We start from the raw sequence: 26,990 nt of genomic DNA on the forward strand, positions 1-26,990 counted from the left end.
GTGTCTGTGATACAATATCCACAGTCAACGCCTATCTTCAGGAGCTCTGGGAACCGAGATGATGCAAAACTTTTTTTAATGTGTGTATTACGTTGGTGCTTAAGTTCAAGGCGTTTTTCCATAATTTTAATAACACAGCAATTACGGACAACACAGTCTTTAGTGATTAATAATTTAATCTCCTTAACTATTTACAAGAGTCAGCCAACGCTGGGGTAACTTTTCGATTCTGAAACTGTAGAAATCACTTGGTTTTCAGGAGAAGAACTCGTCGAGACATGTTCGGAGCGCATTTACATCCGTAAAGGAAGTTCCCTGTTCCACAGAGAGCGGTAAAGGTGAAAATCTCAGGGTGCTAGGTGAGGTGGATAAGTGGGAGCGGAATAAGTTTCCAACCCAACTCCTCGATAATGTTTTTTGTCAGTCTAGCAGAACGTGGGCGGGTGTTATGGTGGAGTATCAGAATTCCACGTAGTCCTTCTGGTCGTTGTCAGCTGTGATGGTTCAACATCGGAGAAGCAATTCATAATAAACCACACCGTCGCTGTTCCGCCAGAGTCATAAGGTTATCTTTTCTGGATGCGCACAGGTCTTTGTACGGGGTGTTTCTGCTTTGTTTGGACTCAACCATTCCTTTCTTTTCCTTAGGTTAGTAAAAAGACATCATTTCTTGTCACCAGTGAAGATACAGTGTAGACATGGTCGGTGTTGCTCACGAGGCAATTTATGACGAGCAAGCAGAAATGTGTTTGTGGCCACTTACTGATGTTTGCGATTTTGGCCAAGAGCATGCGGTACCCATTGTGGCGAAATAAATAAAAAAACATTTGTCAAATTATTGTGTTTTTTAACTTTAGAATTTTTGAAAGGCTTTTTTACGGATTGTATTGACCGGCTTGAATGCGGACAAATACAGTGCTGCGTGAAATATGCCTGTAATATAATTTACCATTCCGATTAATTACATTTTGAATTCTACGTCATTGTTGATTTAATCAGAGTTCTCACCTTAGACGTAGAATTAGTCCTTCTGCCACAATATTAATTCATCAGTCGCCATCGAAGTTCTTCTCTTTGTTGACCGTGTGTATCTTCCTAAGTCGGCATCGGTTCACTTCACGAAGACGGTGGAAACCAAGGAATACAATGCTACGTTGCTTTAAATAATTTTCGGAACACTTCGATACTTCTGACTATTTTTTATTCACAAGAAAATAAGACTTGCTCTACTCGTCGCACAAACCATAATTACTAACAATATGGCTGCCTTTCCGCAGACACCAAAAATTACGTCCATCCTCCACGAGGCAACAATCAAAAGTGTCCCTTAGCTCTTTCTTGGAGTATGAAACAAAAGAGAATCCAATGTGAACATTACAAAGATTATAACCTACATGCCTCTCAATTTAATCTTTGGCGCAGCCTTTAAGGTATTGTATGTCTCTGCGTCGGAATGTGTCATTACACCATACACCCAATTTGTGAGCCTTCTCCATTGCATGCAAATCTCGTCCGATGGTGGAATGATTACAGTTCATCATATTTGCCAGTTCTCGAGTACACTGACGTGGGTCTTTGTGAATTAATGCCTTGCAACGATCTTCATCAAACTCCGAAGGTCTACCTCAATGTGATCACAAATGTCACAACGATCTTCTTAAAACGAGGAAAGCCTTTTCTTGCTGTGTGCTGCCAGTGGCATTATCCCCATACACCCAGTGGCATTGTCCCCATACACCCAGTGGCATTGTCCCCATACACCCAGTGGCATTGGTTCAAATGGCTCTGAGGACTATGGGACTTAACATCTATGGTCATCAGTCCCCTAGAACTTAGAACTACTTAAACCTAACTAACCTAAGGACATCACACAACACCCAGCCATCATGAGGCAGAGAAAATCCCTGACCCCGCCGGGAATCAAACCCGGGAACCCAGACGTGGGAAGCGAGAGCGCTACCGCACGACCACGAGCTGTGGGCCCAGTGGCATTGTCCCCATACACCCAGTGGCATTATCCCCACAAACCCAGTGGCATTTTCCCCATACACCCAGTGGCATTATCCCCATACACCCAGTGGCATTATCCCCACACACCCAGTGGCATTATCCCCATACACCCAGTGGCATTATCCCCATACACCCAGTGGCATTGTCCCCATACACCCAGTGGCATTATCCCCACACACCCAGTGGCATTATCCCCACACACCCAGTGGCATTATCCCCATACACCCAGTGGCATTATCCCCATACACCCAGTGGAATTATCCCCACACACCCAGTGGCATTATCCCCATACACCCAGTGGCATTATCCCCATACACCCAGTGGCATTGTCCCCATACACCCAGTGGCATTATCCCCACACACCCTGTGGCATTATGCCCGTACACCCAGTGGCATTATCCCCATACACCCAGTGGCATTGTCCCCATACACCCAGTGGCATTATCCCCATACACCCAGTGGCATTATCCCCATACACCCAGTGGCATTATCCCCATACACCCAGTGGTATTGTCCCCATACACCCAGTGGCATTATCCCCACACACCCAGTGGCATTATCCCCACACACCCAGTGGCATTATCCCCATACACCCAGTGGCATTATCCCCATACACCCAGTGGAATTATCCCCACACACCCAGTGGCATTATCCCCATACACCCAGTGGCATTGTCCCCATACACCCAGTGGCATTATCCCCATACACCCAGTGGCATTATCCCCACACACCCAGTGGCATTATCCCCATACACCCAGTGGCATTATCCCCACACACCCAGTGGCATTATCCCCATACACCCAGTGGCATTATCCCCACACACCCAGTGGCATTATCCCCACACACCCAGTGGCATTATCCCCATACACCCAGTGGCATTATCCCCACACACCCAGTGGCATTATCCCCATACACCCAGTGGCATTATCCCCATACACCCAGTGGCATTATCCCCATACACCCAGTGGCATTATCCCCATACACCCAGTGGCATTATCCCCATACACCCAGTGGCATTATCCCCATACACCCAGTGGCATTATCCCCATACACCCAGTGGCATTATCCCCATACACCCAGTGGCATTATCCCCACACACCCAGTGGCATTATCCCCATACACCCAGTGGCATTATCCCCATACACCCAGTGGCATTATCCCCATACACCCAGTGGCATTATCCCCATACACCCAGTGGCATTGTCCCCATACACCCAGTGGCATTATCCCCATACACCCAGTGGCATTATCCCCATACACCCAGTGGCATTATCCCCACACACCCAGTGGCATTATCCCCATACACCCAGTGGCATTATCCCCATACACCCAGTGGCATTATCCCCACACACCCAGTGGCATTATCCCCATACACCCAGTGGCATTATCCCCATACACCCAGTGGCATTGTCCCCATACACCCAGTGGCATTATCCCCACACACCCAGTGGCATTATCCCCATACACCCAGTGGCATTATCCCCATACACCCAGTGGCATTGTCCCCATACACCCAGTGGCATTATCCCCATACACCCAGTGGCATTATCCCCATACACCCAGTGGCATTATCCCCATACACCCAGTGGTATTGTCCCCATACACCCAGTGGCATTATCCCCACACACCCAGTGGCATTATCCCCACACACCCAGTGGCATTATCCCCATACACCCAGTGGCATTATCCCCATACACCCAGTGGAATTATCCCCACACACCCAGTGGCATTATCCCCATACACCCAGTGGCATTGTCCCCATACACCCAGTGGCATTATCCCCATACACCCAGTGGCATTATCCCCACACACCCAGTGGCATTATCCCCATACACCCAGTGGCATTATCCCCACACACCCAGTGGCATTATCCCCATACACCCAGTGGCATTATCCCCACACACCCAGTGGCATTATCCCCACACACCCAGTGGCATTATCCCCATACACCCAGTGGCATTATCCCCACACACCCAGTGGCATTATCCCCATACACCCAGTGGCATTATCCCCATACACCCAGTGGCATTATCCCCATACACCCAGTGGCATTATCCCCATACACCCAGTGGCATTATCCCCATACACCCAGTCGCATTATCCCCATACACCCAGTGGCATTATCCCCATACACCCAGTGGCATTATCCCCATACACCCAGTGGCATTATCCCCACACACCCAGTGGCATTATCCCCATACACCCAGTGGCATTATCCCCATACACCCAGTGGCATTGTCCCCATACACCCAGTGGCATTATCCCCATACACCCAGTGGCATTGTCCCCATACACCCAGTGGCATTGTCCCCATACACCCAGTGGCATTATCCCCATACACCCAGTGGCATTATCCCCATACACCCAGTGGCATTGTCCCCATACACCCAGTGGCATTGTCCCCATACACCCAGTGGCATTATCCCCATACACCCAGTGGCATTATCCCCATACACCCAGTGGCATTATCCCCATACACCCAGTGGCATTATCCCCATACACCCAGTGGCATTGTCCCCATACACCCAGTGGCATTGTCCCCATACACCCAGTGGCATTATCCCCATACACCCAGTGGCATTATCCCCACACACCCAGTGGCATTGTCCCCCATACACGGCTCAAATAATTCTGGCTGCTGCCACTGCTGTTATAAGTAGGCTATTTAGGTTTTTATGTTGGTAACGCCACGTAGCACTCTATATGAAAATCACTGACTGTGCTGTGTGAAGGCTGTGGTTGGTTTGCATTGTTGGAGTATATGCTATTGTAGTGTTGGGCAGTTGGCTGTTAACAGCACGTAGTGTTGCGCAGCTGGAGGTGAGCCGCCAGCAGTGCTGGCGAAATTTTGACAGCGGACGATCTGGACGTGTGTCCATCAGAAAGAGTAAATTTGTAATATTGGATATCATGGACTGATATACAGGGTTATTACAAATGATTGAAGCGATTTCACAGCTCTACAATAACTTTATTATTTGAGATATTTTCACAATGCTTTGCACACACATACAAAAACTCAAGAAGTTTTTTTAGGCATTCACAAATATTCGATATGTGCCCCTTTAGTGATTCGGCAGACATCAAGCCGATAATCAAGTTCCTCCCACACTCGGCGCAGCATGTCCCCATCAATGAGTTCGAAACGGTAAGGCTTCTGCTTTAGCCTTTTCCGTTAGATTTTCCAAACCGTCGGCTGTGGTACGTTTAGCTCCCTGCTTGCTTTATTCGTCAATTTCCGCGGGCTACGCGTGAAACTTGCCCGCACGCGTTCAACCGTTTCTTCGCTCACTGCAGGCCGACCCGTTGATTTCCCCTTACAGAGGCTTCCAGAAGCTTTAAACTGCGCATACCATCGCCGAATGGAGTTAGCAGTTGGTGGATCTTTGTTGAACTTCGTCCTGAAGTGTCGTTGCACTGTTATGACTGACTGATGTGAGTGCATTTCAAGCACGACATACGCTTTCGCGACTCCTGCCGCCATTTTGTCTCACTGCGCTCTCGAGCGCTCTGGCGGCAGAAACCTGAAGTGAGTTTTTCTACGTATCTTTAGTGTGCCGTGACCATATGTCAATGAATGGAGCTACAGTGAATTTATGAAATCGCTTCAGTCATTTGTAATAGCCCTGTATATATTATGACTTTTGAACACTATTAAGGTAAATACATTGTTTGTTCTTTATCAAAATCTTCCATTTGCTAACTATGCCTATCAGTGGTTAGTCCCTTCAGTAGTTAAAATCTTTTATTTAGCTGGCAGTATTGGCCCTCGCTGTATTGCAGTAGTTCGAGTAACGAAGATTTTTGTGAGGTAAGTGATTCATGAAAGGTATAGGTTAATGTTAGTCAGGGCCATTCTTTTGTAGGGATTATTGAAATTCAGATTGCGTTGCGCTAAAAATATCGTGTATCAGTTTACTGTTGATCAGAATAGGTAAAGAGCGAAATGTCTGAGTACGTTCAGTTCTGCTCAGCTGTTTGAAAATCCAATAATGTAAGAGGTTTATCAGCACAGTCATTCATTAATTCTTCTAAGGGTCGTTTCACTGTCACCTCTCCACTTAACTCAAACAGCAGAATGTGTCTGAAGTGTTCCGATTTCTCCATTTGTCACTCCATTTATAGCGTCCACATCTCCTCTCACTATCTCCAAATGAGGAAATGACGATATGTAAACTGTAATAGCAACAGTGAACTACGTATAAAAAAATAACACTCGTTAAATAAACCCATAGCAGCCGAAATACCAACATTGAAAACAAAGATCCTAAGAACTTATGCACCAACCTAAAACACGTCAAGAAGTTGAACTCTGGTTTCACTTTACACATTACTGAACATTGTAGCGTAAACTTCGTCCACAGGCCCTGGCCGGTTCTTCGATACCGATCGACCGCCGTGTTTTTCTCCAGCAGTAAGGTCATTGGATGCGGTATAGTGGGGCACGGGATCAGCACCCGCTCTTCCGCCCATTGTCAGTTTTTGTGACAGGGAGCCGCATTACTCGGTCAAGTAACCCGTCAGTTAGCATCGGAAGGCTGAGTCCACCCCGTACAATCCTCTCACCAAGGAAACCTCCCTGGCTGCTCGGGAAACTGAACGCGGGTCCTCGGTACGGCAGTCGGCACAGCCGACCACTCAGCTGCGGACGCATACCACTGTATATTGCACTCTTCACAGAAAGGAAGTACTCGATAGCGTAGAAATTAGAGGCGAATTTCTTTAGTACCAATATTCTAGAAGAGTTTTAAGAGAAGCAATTTGTACAGGTACAAATTCTACATTCTACTAGTAATATTTCTTCGTTTGATAAAACATGCCGCTCCATAATCAGAGCCTCAGATCATCGTAAGAGAGCAATTAAGAATACGTATTACACTATTGCGCTAAGCGTAACCTAAATCCCGTACCGCCAGAGATGCGACAATCTGCTTGTGGTTGCGCATAAAGAGGTCCTGGTGACTTGATTTTTGCCTAAAGGAGAAAGGAAGAATAATTACTACATTTTACAAACAAATGGTTCTAAATAGCTATCTGAATTTCATGCTGTTTTCATATCTGCTGTTGTTGCACGTACGAACCTCGCACCCACTAAGTACATTTGCACTGATCAGACGCCACTTTCAATTACATCCCAAATGTGTTCGATCGGTCTCAGATCTGGTAAGTTGAGGTGAAAGCACAACAACTGGAATTTGCCACTGTGTTCCTCGAACCACTGTATCACACTCCTGGCCGGCTGACAAGGGCATTATCTTGTTGAAAAATGCTACTGCCGTCGGGAAACATGATCGTCAAAAAGGGGTGTACGTGCCCTACTCCATTGGACCGAAGGATGCTCATATGAACGCTCCCCAGAGCATAATGGAGCTGCCGCAGCTTGGCTCCGTCCCGCAATGCAGGTTTCAAGGTTCTGTTCCCCTGGAAGACGACGGATTTGCACCCTCCTATCGGCATGGTGAAGAAGGTACCAGGATTCATCAGACCATACAACACTCTGCCACTGCGCCAACGTCCGGTGCCGCTGGTCAGGTGCCCATTTGAGTCGTAGTTTCCGATGTCGTGGTGTTGACATTAGCGCATACATGGGTCGTTGACGGCGGAGGCCCTTCGTTAGCAGTGTTCAGTGCACTGTGTGTTCGGTCACACTTGTACTCTGCCCAGCATTAAAGTCTGTTGTTAGTTCAGCCACAGTCCGCTGCCTGTCCTGTTCGCCAGTCTGCCCAACCTACGACTTCAGACATCTGTAATGAGGGGCGGCCGCCAAACACCACGACGTCTGGACGTGGTCTCGCCACGTTTTGAAGACACTCACCACAGATCTCCTCGAACACCCGACAAGATTATGGGACTTTGTTACTAATTTAATATGTTCCAATGAGTTCACTAATTCAGATACTTGGGATCTTCGTTTACCAGTAACAACTACATAGAAATGGACATCAAGGTAAAATATCAAACTTCCTGGTAGATTAAAACTGTGTGCCGGACCGAGACTCGAACTCGGGACCTTTGCCTTACTCGGGCAAGTGCTCTACCGACTGAGCTACCCAAGCACGACTCAGGCCACGTCATCACAGCTTTACTTCTGGCAGTACCTCGTCCCCTACCTTCCAACCTTTACAGAAGCTCTCCTGCGAACCTTGCAGAACTAGCACTCCTGAAAGAATATTGCGGAGACAAGGCTTAGCCACAGCCTGGGGGATGTTTCCAGAATGAGATTTTCATTCTGCAGCGGAGTGTGCGCTGATATGAAACTTCCTGGCAGATTAAAACTGTGTGCCGGACCGAGACCCGAACTCGGGACCTTTGCCTTTCGCGAAACTTTTGTGTCGTTCCCCACTATACACACGGCCATCATACTCACTACACTATGTGCACGGTGGATGTATCTGACTAGCAGGGGACGCTGCAATTTCCTGGACGAGTTTATATCGATAGTAGGTCGGTGGTCAATGTTCTGACTAATCAGTGTATATAGTACAGTTTTTACACGCCTGTGTTTAAAGTTGACAGCAATTCTTCGATTTCATCTATGAGGTAAAACTGAAATCACTATTTAGAACACCGACAAAAAAAATCAGCCTCCTCTGGAGACACCCCGTTAGTACCATGTGACACCGTCTCTACCCTTGATAATGAACTCAGTTCGGCGGCGAAGAGCACAAGTCACTTCATGTGCGCCATATTCAGCTACAGCCATCGGTACCTCGTAATTGGATCCTGTGGAGCTTGACGGAGATGTAGGGGGTAAAATTGAACAGGAAGGCAGAGACTGGAATAAATGGAACAAATAATAGAGGATGATGTCTGCAAGCACTGCATTGGTTGTCATAGGAGAGGAATTCATAGCGGACCGCAAAAAGCAGTAGGAAGGTTGAGGACCCTAGAAAAAAGAATTGCCAAATTGCTGTGATGTGCCGGCCGCGGTGGTCTAGCGGTTCGGGCGCTGCAGTCCGGAACCGCAGGACTGCTGCGGTCGCAGGTTCGAATCCTGCCTCGGGCATGGGTGTGTGTGATGTCCTTAGGTTAGTTAGGTTTAAGTAGTTCTAAGTTCTGGGGGACTTATGACCTAAGATGTTGAGTCCCATAGTGCTCAGAGCCATTTAAACCATTTTTTTGCTGTGATGTCGCCTGATACGTTTCACCAGCTGTTGCAAATAGTCCAAGACATTTATACGGGATTTTGATCGCGTGATGTAGCTGGTCATCGAAGTGAGATTGGATGCCCAAGTGTTCGACAAAATAAGCAACACATTCATACTACCCTGTTCACACGGCTGTTGTCATCCTGGATGACACGAGTGTGCACAGCTTACTCATCCTGAAGATGAGAAAAGAGAAATATTTGATCGGCCCGTTGAAATAAACATCATAGTACATGTTGGCGGTAGCCTTAATGAGTGGGAAGAAGTCATGGTACGAAAAACACACCCAGGACGTTAGAAGAAGCTCCATCCTCAACTCTCTGCTCACTGAATGATTCATTGAGCCGTCGGTGCACTTCACACGTTGTATCATTTGAAAACAGCCAAAAATTACTCCTACAGTTTACGTGTTGTTTGGTCCATTGAAGATGTGCCACTGTATGTAATGGCATCTTGCGAGGTAACCGACTTCAGATGTAAGTAGTACGCAGTTCCTCTTGGAGCATTCTCTCGGAGACTGAGATGGACCTGCATTCACTGACAACAGAAGTTCCTGCTGAGTCTGAGTTCCATTGTCGTTGACAAGGCACGACACCTCTCCAGTCCCTAATGGTTCGGATGTTTCTGCAATCACCAGTCTTACACAGTGTTATATGGCTGTAAGTAGCACGGCATGTGTTGTGGAAGCACTGGTACACCAACAAATGAAGATTCACTGTGTGGTCATGGGGACTTCGGAACACGATAGCTTCTTTCTAAGATTGTGTCACGTCTCCATATCGACCCACCCTACTATGCTAGTTCCATACACTCGCCTGGCAGTCTGCAGCTCTTGGTCGAGTGGTTAATGTTGCTGCCTCTGGATGACAGGGCCCCAGGCTTGATTCCTGGCCACATCAGGGGTTTTCTCAGCCCAGGGTCTGGATGTTTGTGTAACCTTCGTCATTTCATCATCATTGGGGGAAGTGGCAAGACTGGACAGTGACAAACTGGGAATTTGGTTGTATGGGCACCAATAACCGTGCATTTGAGCACCCCACAAACCCAATATCATCATCATCATCGCTACTGACTGGCATATACACACCACTTCACTGTTATTTCGGAAACAGGGGCGTGTCACATAACCGTCTGATACCAGATCTACTACTATCTACAGCGCTCGATAGTGGCTAATGTGCTCTTTTTCTTAGTTTCTTCCACCTCAGCCTGTAACCTTCTTTCCCTACACCTAAGTTTCTCACTCATCCAAAATGCCATGTCTTGTAAACGCAATGCTGAACGATTTAAAAGAGAGAGAGAGAGAGAGAGAGACAGCGAGCACTATACACCACTTTATTTTTCTTAGTTTCTTCCACCTCAGCCTGTAACCTTCTTTCCCTACACCTAAGTTTCTCACTCATCCAAAATGCCATGTCTTGTAAACGCAATGCGGAACGATTTAAAAGAGAGAGAGAGAGAGAGAGAGAGAGAGAGAGAGCACTATACACCACTTCAGGCGAACAAACAAGCACAAATAAATGCAATTAAAAATAACTGTAGCATCCTATTCCGTGTAATTTTTGATCATTTCACACAGTTTCACTTTCATAATTTATTGTTTTATATTTTTCGTAGTTTTATACTTTCAACTACCCAGACTGCCATGCGTGTTAAAGCGCCACTCATGGGATGTGGAAGTATGGCACCCCCAAACTGAATCTGCCCAGCGGATTAACAATGGAAGTTGGTATGCTGGCCAGTCTATCTGTGGTTTTTAGGCGGATTTACGACGGGAGTTGGTATGCTAGCCAGTCTAGCTGTCGCCTTTGGGCGGATTAACGTTGGGAGTTGGTATACTGGCCAGTCTGTTTGAGGTTTTTGGCGGATTAACGAGGAGAGTTGGTATGCTGGCCAGTATGTCTGTGGTTTTTAGGCGGATTAACGATGGGAGTTGGCACGCTGGTCAGTATGGCTGTAGTTTTTAGGCGGGTTAACGTCAGGTGTTGGTATTCTAGCCAGTCTGGCGACAGGAAAGGCATCTGGCCATCCATGGTAACCATGCTGAACCTGCATATATGTGGGACAAAGGCAAAGGAAAAGAAAATAGAGTTTATACTTTCAGTGTTCTACATTTTTAATGTTTGATAACAATTAATTCTGTTCTAGTTCCATTACATATGTCTGCTTTCATAATAATACCATTTTACAAAAAAATGGTTCAAATGGCTCTGAGCACTATGCGACTTAACTGCTGAGGTCATCAGTCGCCTAGAACTTAGAACTAATTAAACCTAACTAACCTAAGGACATCACACACATCCATGCCCGAGGCAGGATTCGAACCTGCGACCGTAGCGGTCACGCGGTTCCAGACTGAAGCGCCTTTAACCGCACGGCCACACCGGCCGGCATACCATTTTACATCCTTTATAATTTATACATTTAGTATGCTACACTTGTAATATTGTAACGAGAATTTTTATACAATTTTGCTCTTTATAATTTTAGTGTAAGGCTCTTATGGTTTATACAACCTACATGTTTCACTCTCTTGGTATTTTAAGGCACATGTCTGTTTCAGTTATTTTATACTCCAATTTTATAATTTACTTTTTTAAACCTTTTACAGTTTTACGCATCTGTTGGTCTATACTTTCAATATTTTAGCAGAAAATTTTTTTATGTAATGCTACTTTTCACAGTTTTAGTATAAAGCCATTTCTTGTTGAACTCGTAACATCCCTACCACTTCCTCTCCTCCCTGCCTCCTTTGTCCCCTCTCCCAGTCACCCTCACTCCATTTTATTTATGCCTTTTGCAGGTTACACACACTTTGTTCTACTCTTTTAGTGTTTTAACGACTATTTCCACATAATTCTACTTTTTGTAATTTTAGCGTAAGACCTTCTCTGGTTAAATTTATGGCATCTCTACCACTCCCTCCCCCTGCCTTTTCCCCCTCACTCTATTTTTCCCGTTTAACCTCTCTTTCCCCTCCCATTTCCCCTACCTTCATCATATACCAACTTAAAACTGACAGCAGATGAAAAACACGGTGCTCAGACGTAAGGTTCCGACACTTATTGTACAACAATAGACAGTAAATATTTACTTTTAGTCTTTTTTAGTGCTGAAGATGATCCAGAGGAAACGAAATATGTCATGTATAAAAAATTTGCAAATGAAAATGAAGAATAAATCAGAATTGTTTAAATATCAATTCAGTTCCTGCTCTTCTGCAATGACTATGTTGGCTATAGTGAGATAAGGTTAAACTGGAATGGGGAGGGTTGAATGTTTCTATGACGACGTTAGGTGTGGGGTGCTGTAGCATCAAGTGTGTTGGAATGCGTGGGTAGCTGTAAAGAACTACCTATGCTTTCTGGTGGGAGATGGGTGCCAGGATATTTGTAAGGATGAACTTATATTGGCAATGGATTTAGGAAAGGAAGGGGCTGAGAATGGGGATGAGGATGGTAGGCTTGGATATGGTACAAGGACAAATGTTCAACACGAAAAATCACTCATTTTCAGAACTACATTTTCAGAACTACAAACTTCAACTACAGACCTGCTTTACATTTACAGTTACATCTTCACTCCGCAAGGTGAGTGGTACTGCTATCTTTCCCCCAAGCACCGTTCGGGAATAACATTTGGGAACAACCATTCTGAGTAATCCTTCGTATGGGATATAATTTCCCTGATTTTCTAGCCGTATTCATTTTATGAAACACATGCGACAAGAAATATAATGTTGCAGCTCTCTTCCAGGACCGTATACTCCCGGAACACCACAGGAAACCTGTCTGTGAGGTACAACACCCTTGTGCCGACTGTCTGTGGGGTTTATCTCCGCTTCGCTCCCGCACCAAGTAAACGATCGTGTCACAAAATGCGTCGCACGTCGTTGAATCCTATCTATTTTGCTGATCTAGTTGGTAAAGGTCCCACACCGATGATCAATATTCGAGAATCGATCGAACGAGTGTTTTGTAAACAATATCTTTCGTGGATGTCTTATATTTCCTTTAGATTCTCAGATTGAGTCTAAGCCTGACATCTCCTTTTCCTAAAATTTATTACGATGCAGCCATCCATTTTAGGTCGCTCCGGATGGGTACTCATAGTTGCGGTAGTTACTGATTCCATCCAGTTATTTGTTGGCAATAGTGTAATCTAACTAGTAGATGTATTCGCCTATTTATACGCAATACATTAATTTACGTTCAGTTCGAACTGGCAGTCACTCCACCTATTTATATGTTTTGACAAGACTTTTACGCTTCAGGTAGGCTAATTCGACAGGACGATGGTTCATAGTCTCCGACCCACCAGATTAGCCGTGAGCGATAATGCGCTGCCGGCCGGAGTGGCCTTGCGGTTCTAGGCGCTACAGTCTGGAACCGCGTGACCGCTACGGTCGCAGGTTCGAATCCTGCCTCGGGCATGGATGTGTGAGATGTCCTTAGGTTAGTTAGGTTTAAGTAGTTCTAAGTTCTAGCGGACTGATGACCACAGTAGTTAAGTCCCATAGTGCTCAGAGCCATTTGAACCATTTTGATAATGCGCTGCTTCCTGGACTCGGGCAGGCGCGGCGGCCCCGGATCGAATCCACCCGGCGGATTAACGACAAGGGCCGGTGTGCCGACCAGCCTCGATGTGGTTTTTAGGCGGTTTACCACGTCCCTCTAGGTGAATACCGGGCTGGTCCCCACCTCCCGTCTTAGTTACACGACTCACAGACGTTTGAAACACATCCGCACTTTTCCGTTATTTACACTAGACGCAGACAGATGGGGTACTCTGATTCCGTCCAGGAGGGTACGGGGTGGCGGCTGGAAGGGCATCCGGCCATCCCTTCAAATTAACATGCCAAATCCGATTTAACCACGCCAACCCCGCGAAAAATGCGGGACAAAGGCGCAAGCGATAGATAGATAGATAGAATGGATCATTGGCTCCAACATGCGTTAAGAAAGTGAAAAACGATGACTGCTGTTCCTTCATGGCCTCTGTGATCTGTAAATATCAACAGTGATGCAATAGACGTGCAGCTATTTTCTGTAAGATAACAACACTGCTTGCATCGGACGTTACGTCTACGAAGAGAGCATTGACACTGGCCTTTTGTAACAACCTTACAAGTTTAAGCAGTTAACATATATTTACATATGTAACCAACGATAGTTAGTCTGCGACGCCGAGACGTTATGGCAGTCGATTACACACCTAGGCCAGCCAAACATTTGCCCAAGGGTGTAAACGTGTGAGAGGTTTTTTCTGTTAGAATATTATTAGTTGCACTACTCAACCCGTGCGACTACAGTCTGACGTTCCAGATAATTGACATAACGCATGTACATAAATATCAAGGATATTTTAACACGACTCGTAATATGGATTCTGAGGGAAGAAGTTAGTGTAACCGGGAGTATAGTGAAAAATGACGTCAAAATGACATGTCTTTCCCAAGACTCGATGCGACCGCTAAACTCCATACCAATCGACATGTGAAGAACTTTGGAGACGCCATATTTCATTTCGCCGATTTTATTTACGTATTTCATTGTTTTCATATATATTATAACTTGCGTGTAATGACAGTACGCAATTTCAAGGCAATCGTGCATTGAAGATTTTTCACAAACGCGTCACTCTTGATACGATTTATTATAATTAAATGTCAATTAATTACATATCAACAGTAAAACATTTCATGAGATGTTAAGATGAAATAAATTCACTGTCACAAATTATGTGAGTTCACTGTAGCGCAGTGGATAGATATGTTACCATATTTCTTTACGCGGGTTCGTGTATGTATAAAGATTATGGGACTTTGTTACTAATTTAATATGTTCCAGAGAGTTCACTAGTTCAGATACTTGGGATCTTCGTTTACCAGTAACAACTACATAGAAATGGACATCAAGGAAAAATATCAAACTTCCTGGCAGATTAAAACTGTGTGCCGGACCGAGACTCGAACTCGGGACCTTTGCCTTACGCGGGCAAGTGCTCTACCGACTGAGCTACCCATGCACGACTCAGGCCCCGTCATCACAGCTTTACTTCTGGCAGTACCTCGTCTCCTACCTTAGAACCTTTACAGAAGCACTCCTGCGAACCTTGCAGAACTAGCACTCCTGAAAGAATATTGCGGAGACATGGCTCAGCCACAGCCTGGGGGATGTTTCCAGAATGAGATTTTCACTCTGCAGCGGAGTGTGCGCTGATATGAAACTTCCTGGCAGATTAAAACTGTGTGCCGGACCGAGACTCGAACTCGGGACGTTTGCCTTTCGCGGGCAAAGGTCCCGAGTTCGAGTCTGGGTCCGGCACACAGTTTTAATCTGCCAGGAAGTTTCATATCAGCGCACACTCCGCTGCAGCGTGAAAATCTCATTAAGGAAAAATATCAGTTTGGAATGAAATGCCTGCAGTCTCTTAGGGGGACGCTCAGCTCAAAACCAGTATCAGCCAACATTAAGTTGATAATACATAACACAACGATATGCCCACCAGTTATGTATGCTTCATCAAAGCTGGAGCACGACAAAAAGAGCAAAGGAAAAGAAGAGTAATGAGGAAGATATGGGGACGGACCTTAGGTAAAGGAGAATGGAGGAGGAGGAAGTACGACGAAATCTGCCTCTTGAAGCAACAACCAATAATCCTACAGAAACTGAATAGCAGAAGAATCGGATGGGTGGGCCATGTAGCCCGTACGTGAGAAGAAAGACATATGAAGAAGGCATCTGAGGCGAAACCAAACACTAGATGCCACACAGGAGGACCAAGGAAACGCTAGATGGACGATATGGCGGAAGAGCTGTCAGTCTTGGGGATTGAGGACACGTGGAAGAACCGAACACAAAACAGAAAGGAATGGAGGCAGTTTATGGAAGCAGCGTGTGACCTGCTGAACCTTTGATCGCTGGGTAGGTTGATAAGTGATGTGCTGTGATATTCGATATTATACAGTGTGGTCCATTGATCGTGACAAGGCCAAATATCTCACGAAATAAGGGTCAAACGAAAAAACTACGAAGAACGAAACTTGTCTAGCTTGAAGGGGGAAACCAGATGGTACTATGGTTGGCCCGCTAGATGACGCTGCCATAGGTCAAACGGATAACAACCACGTTTTTTTAAAAATAGGAACCCACATTTTTTATTACATATTCGTGTAGTACGTAGCCGCGCGGGTTTAGCCGAGCAGTCTGAGGTGCTGCAGTCATGGACTGTGCTGCTGGTCCCGGCGGAGGTTCGAGTCCTCCCTCGGTCATGTATGTGTGTGTGTTTGTCCTTAGGATAATTTAGGTTATGTAGTGTGTAAGCTTAGGAACTGATGACCTTAGCAGTTAGGTCCCACAAGATTTCACACACATTTGAACATTTGTAGCAGGTAAAGAAATACGAATGTTTTAGTTGGACGACTTTTTCGCTTTGTGATAGATGGCGTTGTTATAGTCACAAACGTATGGCTCACAATTTTATACGAACAGTTGGTAACAGGTAGGTTTTTTAAATTAAAATACAGAACTTAGGTACGTTTGAACACTTTATTTCGGTTGTTCCACTGTAATAAATGTACCTTTGTGAACTTATTATTTCTGAGAACGCATGCTGTTACAGCGGGCTTCGACGACCAATCTACCTGTCATGAAATATGCTATTCAATACCGCTTCAACCGCACGCGAGCTATGTGCCAGACATCCATCATGTTGGAAGTACATTGCCATTCCGTCATGCAGTGAAACATCTTGTGTAACATCGGTAGAACATTACGTAGCAAAACAGCATACATTGCACCATTTGGACTGCCATCGATAAAATGGGGACCAATTATCCTTCCTCCCATAATGCCGCACCATACATTAACCCGCCAAGGTCGCTGATGTTCCACTTGTCGCAGCCATCGTGGATTTTCCGCTGCCCAAAAGCGCATTTTATGCCGGTTTACGTTATCGCTGTTGGTGAATGACGCTTCGTCGTTAAATAGAACGCGCGTAAAAAATCTGTCCAGTGGCAGAACTGTACACGACGTTCAAAGTCGTCGCCATGCAATTCCTGGTGCATAGAAATGTACTACGGGTGCAATGGATGTTGATGTAGCATTCTCAACACCGACGTTTTTGAGATTCCCGATTCTCGCGCAATTTGTCTGCTACTGGTGTGCGGATTAGCCGCGACAGTATCTAAAACACCTACTTGGGCATTATCAATTTTTGCAGGTCGTGGTTGACGTTTCACATGTGCTCAACACTTCCTGTTTCCTTAAATAACGTAACTATCCGGCGAACTTGGATACCGAGCAGCATACATAGCACACGCTCTTTGGGTATTTTGATCACATTCGTATTTCTTTACGTACTACGCGAATATGTAATAAAAATGGGGATTCCTATCTTAAAAAACGCAGTTGATATCCGTTTGACATATGGCAGCGCCATCTAGCGGGCCAACCATAGCGCTATCTGGTTTGCCCCTTCAAGCTAGACGAGTTTCTTTCTCTGTAGTTTTTTCGTTTGATGCTTATTTCGGGAGATATTTGGACCGCCCTGTATAAATCTAAGAGCGCTCTTTCTCAGGAGTGAGTTTATTCGATTTTGTAACCATGTCAGGAAACAAACAGCAAGAATGGTCGTCTGAATCACATACTCACTAACTACAGAAATTTCGGAGATAATGTGATAATCAATGTTAGAAAAGGCGTGCTAATATACGTACACTTATATATTCACTAGCAAGTACAGACGAAGTACTTGAGCTGTGCAACAACCTCCATTTTTTTACCAGCCCGAAGAGTACACTTCGCCTTGTTTTGTATTTTTGGAAAAGCAATTGCGTACGTTTTGGATTCTATATGCACTATTTCTGGAGCATATTTACTAATACACCATTTCATTACTTAGGTGTGGAAAGCATATAATATTCTGTAAATTTAACTGGAAGATTTATCGAGTGTCCCAAAAAAATACCGATAAATTTTACGGACAGGTTCCTTACACCAGAGTCCAGTAAACAATGACACTAAAGCGGGTACCTTTAAGACTTACAAGCACTTGTTCAGCTTCTATATTATGAAGTACATTTCTTCTATCGCAAACTCATTGCTTTTCATATTTTGGGAGGAGGTAGTATGGACCAAAACAAGGAAGAAAAATTTTAGTAAAAGTGGGTTCTGAAATGCACGTCTTAAGAGCTATGAGCATTTATTCAGTAGAAGACATGTGTCTGACACTGGTGAAGGTGAACAAGTACTCATAGGTCTTAAGACGTGCATTTCAGAACCCACTTTTAATTGACATTTTTAATTTATTTCTGTATAAGGAACCTGTCCCCAAAGCCAGATTTTTGTTTTTTGACACCCCATATAGGATGGATATTCTACCAGAAGTGAATCAACAGACGCAGTAAAGTTAATTGGAATACGACAACCTATGACTTTATGATTTATCGATGTATTAACTACACGTTTTTCCTTCTGAACTGATGTCAAAATGAAACGCCTCTAATTGCTTTGGAAGAAAAACAAAACAAGGTAATTTGCTGCGAAGTATACACTTCAGTCTGATTAAAAAACGGAATATATATCTTATTCACTGGTACGTAACCCATTTCATCGCTGAAGTGTGAAACGGTGGTTGTGGTGACAGACTGATACAGGGGGAATCCCCTATGTAACGTTTACCACAGTACCACCAAAAACAGCAACCAGTCACATTGTTTCCATTCATGGCACAATACACTAAATATACCAGACGCAATATCATTTTACATTGTGGTGGGGCTGCTATTACAAAAGCGATCCCTAGATGCTGACTTTGTATCAACGAACGCTAATGTTTACAAGGCGATTGAAAATTCTGAAATTACTTCAGGGACGAAGGAGAAAAATAAAGTGAACACGTAACGCATTGCTTCCCATGCTGCTTGACTGTCCATGTGTTTTCGCAAGTGGTATTTTGACTTTTTCTCTAGTAAATGATGATAAAACTGAGCAGCAGTCTTAGATTATTTGCAGATGACACTGTCGTTTACCTACTAGTAAAGTCATCAGAAGATCAGAACAAATTGCAAAATGATTTACAAAAGATATCTGTATGGTATGAAATTGGCTGTTGATACTAGATAACCAAAGGGGGAGGTTATCCACATGAGTAGCATGATAAATCAATCAAATCTAAGCGACACAAATTTAATTATATATCTAAAAATTACAGTTACAAACAACTTAAATTGGAAAGAACACACAGAAAATGTTGTCGGAAATACCAACCAAAGACTGCGTTCCATTGACAGAACACATAGAAGATTCAACGGATCTATAAATGAAACTGCCTACATTACACTTGCCCGTCCTCTTTTGGAGTACTGCTGCATGGTGTGGGATCCTCACCTGATAAGATTAACTGAATAGATCGAGAAGGTTCCAAGAAGGGCTGCACGTATTGTACTATCGAGAAAATGGGGGAGAGAGTGTCGCGGACATGATACAGGATTTGGGGTGGACAACGTTAATCAAAAGCGTTTCTCGTTGCAGTGGGGTCTTCTCACGATACTTTAATCACCAACTTTCTTCTTCGAACGAGACAATACTGTTTTGGCCTGACGTACATAGGGAGAAACGATCATCAAAATAAAATAAGGGAACACTGAGCTAGCACGGAAAGATGTAGGTGTTCAGATTTTCCGCTCACTGTTCGACAGTGGATTAATAGAGAATTATTGTGAAGGTGGTTCCATGAACCCTCTGTCAGGCTCTTAAGTGTAATTTGCAGAGCATCCATGTAGTTGTAGATCACGGTACCATATCATTAAAGAGGAGACCTCAGCTCACCATTACTGTAGTGCCCTAGACTGGACATAGGTCTGCTACAGCTGTGATGAAAGCCATGGACAGCGGACAAGCGGTGAGGCACTGGTACGTCGATTTAATCAACAGACCTGTTGACCCACGCCCGCATCTCGTGGTCGTGCGGTAGCGTTCTCGCTTCCCACGCCCGGGTTCCCGGGTTCGATTCCCGGCGGGGTCAGGGATTTTCTCTGCCTCGTGATGGCTGGGTGTTGTGTGCTGTCGTTAGGTTTAAGTAGTTCTAAGTTCTAGGGGACTGATGGCCATAGATGTTAAGTCCCATAGTGCTCAGAGCCATTTTGTTGACCCACCACGGGTTGGGCCATGCCGGACTTCGAAATTCTGAAGACACAACGGAAGTGCAGTGCAGCCGTGGGACGAGCTAGATTGTTACTAAATGGTTGTGGAGGTGTCTGTTCGTACATGATTAAAAGCACTGCGTCGGAACTAGAAACATGCCATTAGCCAGTACAAATGCATATTAATTTTAACAGATAGCTGAGCAGTCTAACAGCACAGAAGACAAGGCGAGAGCCACTACGAGGTGCATTCAAGTTCTAAGGCCTCCGATTTTTTTTCTACTTAACTACTCACCCGAAATCGATGAAACTGGCGTTACTTCTCTACGTAATCACCCTGCAGACGTACACATTTTTCACAACGCTGACGCCATGATTCCATGACAGCGGCAAAGGCTTCTTTAGGAGTCTGTTTTGACCACTGGAAAATCGCTGAGGCAATAGCAGCACGGCTGGTGAATGTGCTGCCACGGAGAGTGTCTTTCATTGTTGGAAAAAACCAAAAGTCAATAGGAGCCAGGTCAGGTGAGTAGGGAGCATGAGGAATTACTTCAAAGTTGCTATCACGAAGAAACTGTTGCGTAACGTTAGCTCGATGTGCGAGTGCGTTGTCTTGGTGAAACAGCACACGCACAGCCCTTCCCGGACGTTTTTGTTGCAATGCAGGAAGGAATTTGTTCTTCAAAATATTTTTGTAGGATGCACCTGTTACCGTAGTGCCCTTTGGAACGCAATGGCTAAGGATTACGCCCTCGCTATCCCAGAATATGGACACCATCATTTTTCAGCACTGGCGGTTACCCGAAATTTTTTGGAGGCGGTGAATCTGTGTGCTCCCATTGAGCTGACTGGCGCTTTGTTTCTGGATTGAAAAATGGCATCCACGTCTCATCCACTGTCACAACCGACGAAAAGAAAGTCCCATTCATGCTGTCGATGCGCGTCAACATTGCTTGGCACCATGCCACACGGGCAGCCATGTGGTCGTCCGTCAGCATTCGTGGCACCCACCTGGTTGAACACTTTTCGGATTTTCAGGTCGTCATGCAGGATTGTGTGCACAGAACCCACAGAAATGCCAACTCTGGAGGCGATCTGTTCAACAGTCATTCGGCGATCCCCCAAAACAATTCTCTCCACTTTCCCGATCATGTCGTCAGACCGGCTTGTGCGAGCCCGAGGTTGTTTCGGTTTGTTGTCACACGATGTTCTGCCTTCATTAAACTGTCGCACCCACGAACGCACTTTCGACACATCCATAACTCCATCACCACATGTCTCCTTCAACTGTCGATGAATTTCAGTTGGTTTCACACTATGCAAATTCAGAAAACGAATGATTGCACGCTGTTCAAGTAAGGAAAACATCGCCATTTTAAGTATTTAAAACAGTTCTCATTCTCGCCGCTGGCGGTAAAATTCCATCTGCCGTACGGTGCTGCCATCTCTGAGACGTATTGATGCGGCCTCATTTTAAAACAACGCGCATGTTTCTATCTCTTTCCAGTCCGGAGGAAAAAAATCGGAGGCCTTAGAACTTGAATGCACCTCGTATGTTATGAGTCAACAAACAGCTGACGCCGTTCTGGACCACCATTTCCGCCAGACCAGCTCCCATTAGTAAGTTCACCACCAAGGGACTTAGTACCGAGCGTCAGGTGAGCCGCTTGCAGGCTCTCTACAGTAGCAGCAGAGCTTTCCCTTGTATGGCAGCGGTTTTGTTTCCAGGACGGTGCGGAAGCCCACACCAACACTGGGGCGAGCGCTGAGCTGCAGTGCCTGAGGGTATCTACGATGATTCCGGCAGTCGTACGTGTCAATGGCAGTTTCTGTAAGACATCACACTGTGGAAACTGCGACACGCATTGCTTAGACGGCTGTACAAGTGTCAGCACCGATGGGCGCGGACGTCATACCCAGCTAAGACGCCGGCAGCCGGCTTCCGCAGTCATCAGCGAAGTCTCCACGCCGCTCTGCGGCTTCACAGCACTACGAGTGTGGTAGCATAAAAAGTTGATTAAAAGCGTTTTACCTTACATCTGGGTTTTCCTAGCCACCAACGGCCAGAACCATCACCTCCACCACCCGTCGCACATCAACTTTGTAAGTAGGCTGTTTATGTTTTCTTATTGGCAACGTTACGTAGCGCTGTGTATGAAAATCACTGGCTGTGCTGTGTGCAGTCTGTGGCTAGTTTGCATTGTTGTCTGCCATTGTAGTGTTGGGCAGCGGCAGCTGGATGTGAACAGTGCGTAGCGTTGCGCAGTTGGAAGTGAGCCGCCAGCAGTGGTGGATGTGGGGAGAGAGATGGCGGAGTTTTGAAATTTGTTATACTGGATATTATGAACTGCTATATATATTATGACTATTAAGGTAAATACATTGTTTGTTCCCTATTAAAATCTTTCATTTGCTAACTATCCCTATCAGTAGTTAGTGACTCCCGTAGTTTGAATCTTTTATTTAGCTGGCAGTAGTGGCGCTCGCTGTAGTGCAGTAGTTCGAGTAACGAAGATTTTTGGTGAGGTAAGTGATTTGTGAAAGGTACAGGTTAATGTTAGTTAGGGCCATTCCTTTGTAGGGATTTCTGAAAGTCAGATCGCGTTGCGCTAAAAAAATATTGTGTGTCAGTTTAAGCACAGTCTTGTATAAATTGTTCAAAGGGGACGTTTCAACTTCTACACAACAGTGGCCCTTCAAATGCAGGCCACTCCACTACTGAGTAGGGATGGGAAAAACGGACCAGTTAAAACCGATATCAGCATTTTAGTTCTGACTTACCGGTACTTTTCGGTATTTGTTTGGCCTTGGTTCTTACAGTTGTTTTTACAAGTCGGAAACGTCTATATAAGGCAACAAGAGTCTGACGCACTTGTTAGATCGGTTACTGCTTCTACAATGGCAGGTTATCAAGATTTAAGTGAGTTTGAGTATGGTGCTATAGTCGACGCACGAGCGAAGGGTGACACTATCTCCGAGGTAACATCTCCCACATCTCTGCGGCTGGAATCCTGGAGGAACGGGACCAACGACAACTGAAGAGAATCCTTCAACTTGACAGAAGTGCAACCTTTCCGCAAATTGCTGCAGATTTCAATTATCGGACATCAACAGGTGTCAGCGTGCGAACAGTTCAACAAAACATCATAGATATGGGCTCATGAATCCACGAACACTGCATGCCAGCAGGGGAATGTTCAAGCTGGTGGAGGCTCTATAATGGTGTGGGGTGTGTGCAGTCCCACATCACTCCAACTGCACACGTCCCATACCATTACAGAGACGCCACAATTTTGAACAGCTCCCTACTGACATGCAGGTACCAATGATTCATGAGGTTGTCTCCACACTCGTACACGTCCATCCTCTCGATACAATCTCAAACGAGACTAGTCCGACAAGGCAACATGTTTCCAGTCAACAGTCCAGTGTCGGTGTTGACGGGCCCAGACGAGGCGTAAAGCTTTGAGTCGTGCAGTCATCAAGGGTACACGAGTGGCTCCGAAAGTCCACATCATTGATGTTTCTTAGACTGGTTCTCACGCTGACACTTGTTTATGACCCAGCTGTGTATTCTGCAGCAATTTGCGGAAGGATTGCACTTCTATCACGTAGGACGATTCTCTTCAGTCGTCGTTGATCCCTTTCTTGCAGGGTCTTTTTCCGACCGCATCGACGCCGGAAATTTGGTGACCTACCGGATTCCTGATCTTCACGGTACACTCGTGAAATTGTCGTACTGGATAATACCCACGTCATCGCTAGCTCGGAGGTGCTGTGTCCCATCGCTCGTGCGCTGATATAATACCATGTTCAAACGAATCTCGATAAACTGCCTCTGCAGCAGCAGTAAGCGATCTAACAAGTGCGTGAGACACTTGTCTTATATAGGCGTTGCCGACGGCAGCGCCGTATCCTGCCTGTTTACATTGGATACCCATGCATATACCAGTTTCTTTCGCGCTAAAGTGTATTTGCCTGTTTAACTTCACATTTCAATTCTATTTATCTTAAAACTGAAAGAGTTAAAACTGTTCAATCTTCGTTCGATTTCTACGTTGACCGCCCGCATCTCGTGGTCGTGCGGTAGCGTTCTCGCTTCCCACGCCCGGGTTCCCGGGTTCGATTCCCGGCGGGGTCAGGGATTTTCTCTGCCTCGTGATGGCTGGGTGTTGTGTGCTGTCCTTAGGTTAGTTAGGTTTAAGTAGTTCTAAGTTCTAGGGGACTGATGACCATAGATGTTGAGTCCCATAGTGCTCAGAGCCATTTTTCTACGTTGACTACGGGATGTAATTGGGAAAAAAAACACCGAAAATCGATAATTTCAGAAACTGGTTATTCTGACCAGTTCTAACAGTCACGTTAAACTGGCGTGGAATATAATGGTACAACAGTAAAGGGTTGCTTCAACGATAAACACCATCCCTACTACTCAGTTCCTAATAATAATATTCGAGAGAACACTCCCCCCCCCCCCCACCACCACCACCACACACACACACACACGCATCTAACTTCCGTAAAATTCAATGCCACCACGAAACTCAACAGCGGTCCAGCAGTCGAATATTGCGCTGGACAAGTACACATCTTTTTCGGGTGAAACTAGATTCTCCCTGCGCAGGCAAGAACTCGCGTTTGTTTCAATGAAGTACGGTTGCGCACTTTGCACATTTTAAAGGAATCGCATTTCGGGTTTTGTACATCGTTCTTCCACTTGGTGCCAGGAACACGGGGCTTGGCCGGGAAGGGGTCGGGAGTGTTTGCAGAGGCGGCGCGCCCGCCGCTACCGCAGCCGGCAGCTTGCGTGTCGGCCGCGAGTGCGTACAATTAATTATAGGAGCCCGCGGGGTAGCGACGGCCATTCATCGCACTCCGCAGCGGGAGACGGATGCTCGCTCCCAGCCGAGAACATAAAACAGGTTGTCCGGCCCGCTTAAACACTGCGCCCTCCAGTGCTAAACGCCGCTTACCAGTCTCTCCGTGAGCGTGAGAAATTACCCCCGTCGGCACCGGAAAGAAATAGTCAAATATATGCGAGGAAGCTCGGGATGAAGGCGTACCAGGTACTTATTTACGCCTGCAGATAATTATGTGATGGGATGATATGAAGTGCCTCTCCAGAAACGAAGTATTTACGTTACGTGCAGAAATATACTCCAAGACACTTCCTCTCCATTTTTGTCCAGTACAAACCAACGGGATCTTCCCTTTTGCTCAGTAGGTTATGATTTTCAGCACGTATTGTCTACAATATGTCGAAAGGCGTTCAACCTCTTGATAACAAGATTCAATGTAGTGCTCCAATTTCGCTGCTGAAGCTAAAGATCGTTAATATTTTCTTTGGCCTTTGAAAACGGCTGGAGATGTTACTGCAGTACATTTAGTTGCTAAAGTGGCCGGCACGAAAGTTAAGAGTCCTCAAGGTCACAGCCGCTGCCTACCGCCATCACGGGCTGCGGGTTGTGTTTCGCCCGCCTCTCGACTTTGTTGCCATGTAGGTACCATTAGCGTTACGATAGGTCAGAGCAGCTGAAAGCTCATTGTTACCGTGATATATCGAGTGTTCACGTCTGATCGCAGTGTCTGTCATTAGAAAGGAGCTTTGACGTGTGTTCGGTGGTGAACAACAATGTGCAATGTCCCCACATCAAATACCCTCTACCACGCACCAATTAATCATTTTCAATCAAACCATCCACATTCATTCACTTTGGAAAAGTTATCTGATCTGATTTTCTCGTAATATATGCGGCGACAGCTCGTCGACGCCAAAGTATTTTCTAATGCATTTATTCTTTGAAATAACAGAGATGCATATATGCATTCTCCATGGTTGTTAGAGTGGTAACGGGGACAGCTTCTGGAGTATCGGTTGGGGGATCGACGTGTTTCTGAGAGATACATATGCTGCTTTTCTTCTCGCTAAAGCGAGTCAATTAACATTTGTGCCGCTAGTGGTTTGTTTTGAAGAGAAAGAGATTGTAAAAGGAAAATAATTAAGGCGTGGAATCACCGGAGATCTGGACATGTATACACGATTTCCTCCATAAATAAGGTTTGTGACCTTTTTGTTCTGGAGTGAATGAACGAATGAGTTTTTTTCTGAATCATTTGTTGATCACGTTGGCCCTGTAATTAGTGGGGAAGTTTCAGTTGTGTCGAAGAGAGCCTGCAATCACTGAGTCTGTGTTAAATCGTCCAAAAAGGCTTCGTACACATCTGGAATTCGCAATCTTTCGTAAAAGGAACAAATTGTCCAAACGATTGATTCTCCCGACTGACTGCAGTGTTAAATAGCAATAATAAATGTAAAGATCTCTTACAGCAAGCCAGCCGCTGATTACCAAGACGAAGGACTCCACCAAAGATTCTATTTGGCTGATTCTTGTTATAATGAAATCTTATATTAAAAACTATATATAGATAAAGGAGAGAAAGAGAGAGAGAGAGCGAATGAAAATAGGGATAATACTAATAATGCTCCATTAGTCTAATTTTTCGCCTGTCTTATCACGGATCAGCCAAGAACTAGGAGGGCCTTACTTTACTGTATAGACTTGTGTGTAAAGGTGAAGGGATCTTAAAGACAACAGATACACATCTATACAGACAAGACATTACACAGAGATAGCGGCTAGCTGCATTGATCATCTATTCTTAAATTAAAGAGACGGCAACTTATT

Source organism: Schistocerca cancellata, chromosome 6 (assembly GCF_023864275.1).
Source record: "Schistocerca cancellata isolate TAMUIC-IGC-003103 chromosome 6, iqSchCanc2.1, whole genome shotgun sequence".
NCBI lineage: Eukaryota > Metazoa > Arthropoda > Insecta > Orthoptera > Acrididae > Schistocerca > Schistocerca cancellata.